This window comes from Octopus bimaculoides, chromosome 19 (assembly GCF_046866305.1).
Source record: "Octopus bimaculoides isolate indiv1 chromosome 19, ASM4686630v1, whole genome shotgun sequence".
NCBI classification, from domain to species: Eukaryota; Metazoa; Mollusca; class Cephalopoda; order Octopoda; family Octopodidae; genus Octopus; species Octopus bimaculoides.
This window is the reverse complement of record NC_142946.1, coordinates 14119730-14122229: the sequence shown is the minus strand read 5'-3', so window position 1 is coordinate 14122229 and position 2500 is coordinate 14119730.

The following is a 2500-nucleotide window of genomic DNA, read 5'->3' as shown; positions in this document are numbered from 1 at the left end:
TTTATATGATTAACCAATTTTGGGAGTCCTTTCGGTAAGGAACCTAAAATGCTTCAGTATATTTTTTTATGTACGCCCAATGTAGTATATTTCAAGAATATTAATCAACCGACTACCTTCATTTTTTTGAAAATTCTCTAGTATTATCTATTTGTATGCAATTTTGATGTTATGTAGCTGAGGCGAGATTACCAATGACAATAATCGAAATTTGTCTTTTATGTACAGTATAAAAGATTTGTAGATTTCTCATTAGTTCTCCGGAGATTAAAGCATTTCTTCGAATTCCTCTCGGGGTCATCATATGTCAGTCCAATGATCTCTACTATAGCGTATGACTTGTGTACCCTTCCCGGTGAAATATGTGGCGCGTTTGTACATTGTGTTAGCTTTATATTTGAATTTTACGTCAGTACTCTTTTTTTTCTTTGTTTTTTTCAAGGAAAACTTGTAGCACTGTTTTTCATTTGACGTGGAAACCAGAATGTTCTTTCTTGTGTGTAACTTTGCAAAACATTTAGCGACAGCCTCATCGATTAATTTTGAAAAGTTGCTGATGATACAGGCTCTGTCCTAGACAGGCATAGCCCAAAGTCACTTTCATTCACAACATGGAAACATATAGGCTTCCTTAATTTCCTCGATGTTCATATATTCAGTACGTATATCTGGGCTTGGATAGGCTTCATGATCAAATGAAGTGATTTTAGCCAAATCATTTAAGAGATTATGTATATCTATTATAATGTTGGTACTTGCAAGCTAGCGCAATATGTTACCATTGTTACTTTTTGCAGGTTTCATGAATATATCTAATTGAAATATGTTAAGTAAGTTATTCCCCGCGGAAGAACTCTACACAGCGATTGGACGTTTAAGTGTTCATCGCATAATCCCATGAAGTCATTACCTTCCTGTGCCTGCATATATTGTTGTATAAAATTGGTTTCAAACTTTTGGCACGAGGAAAGTTAACTTAATCGATCACCGTACTCAACAGGTAATTATTTTATTGTCCACATAAGTATGAAAGACAAAATCGAGCTAGGCAATTTTGAACTGAGAACGTAATGTCGTAGAGTATTTCGTCCGACGTGCTAATGATTCCGCTGGCTCATCACAGTTTGATATTTTTAATTAGGGTTCCAATTATCGAAACATAAATTCCAGTTCATTCAAACGTTTAAAATTTTCAAACGTCATTCCAAGATGTTTTCCAAAATTTCATATTGGGAATACATTACGCACTTTAATATGTCTCATATTTTTCTATCTAATTCTATTAATTTTGTCCCATGTATTTGTACTTTACTAAATTCCAAATTATCTGACGGTCGGACCCGCTTAACCCGCCGCGTGATCGATTCTACACGGCCGGCGCGTCCACGATTCTTCCGCCGACACCCGCCCCCCTCGTAGTGAGCTCCCTCGCCCTCGCTGACGCCGTCGTTCCGCGCCACGCGCCGCGTCAGATTCGTTCGCTCGCCCGCCGACAGCCGCCCGTCCGCCCGCATGTTCGTGCTGTCGCCATCGGTGCCTATTTTACACATTTTAAAAACACTAATGTAAACTTTAATAGGAATCTCACTCAGTATGCCAAATGTTTAGTTAACCGTTGCCTTTTTGTACTACTCATATTTACGTAACCTATTATGCGTAACGTATCGCACTATCTTTCATCTCGATCGTTGTAAGCACACTTAGTTACGTTTCTCTAGACAACATGGACCGCGAAAATCGTAAGTCAACAAAATCCTTATGTAAAACACTTATTGACAGACATTCATTCTCTTACACTCACTCTCGCATCGGCAAAGCATCATTTCGAGACATACATACATTAAATGCGTGTCTGTTTTGTGTGTGTGCGTGTGCGTGCGTACGTGCGTGTGTATGTGTGCATGTGTTCGTGTGTTTGTGTGTGTGCGTTCATGCGTGTGTGTGCGCCCGTGCTTGTGCGTTCATGCGTGTGTGTGCGCCGTGCCTGTGATGTGTAGGACAATATCTGCTTTTATTATTAGTAAGCATGAACATAACTCATAATATGTGACTGGAAATGGTTTCGAAAATTAGTTCTATAAATCAATTCCTTTTGGCACATGTGAACTTTTATGAATTTCTGGATATATGCCTCTCTAATATCACAAAATAACACGTTCTAAATATCAATTTCGCTATAGATAGTATTATTTGCTTGAATATACCAAAGTTGAAACCAATCATCTATAATAGGAAATCGACTCAGTAATATTAACTCAATAAATTCTGATTATTCATGTTCTTTGAATTCAAATTTTTGGCATCACAGTTTGATTTTGCTATCAGGTATAAGATCTTTTATAACTTGTTTTGACATATTGGCAGATGGCCTAAATAACTATATACTTTATTCGACTTTCCGATATTTTGTGCGATTTTCTATATATTTACTTTGGAAAAAAATAATAGACAGACAACGTTCTTTTCGATCAAAGAGTAATTTCAATTTTCCTTCTGTCAA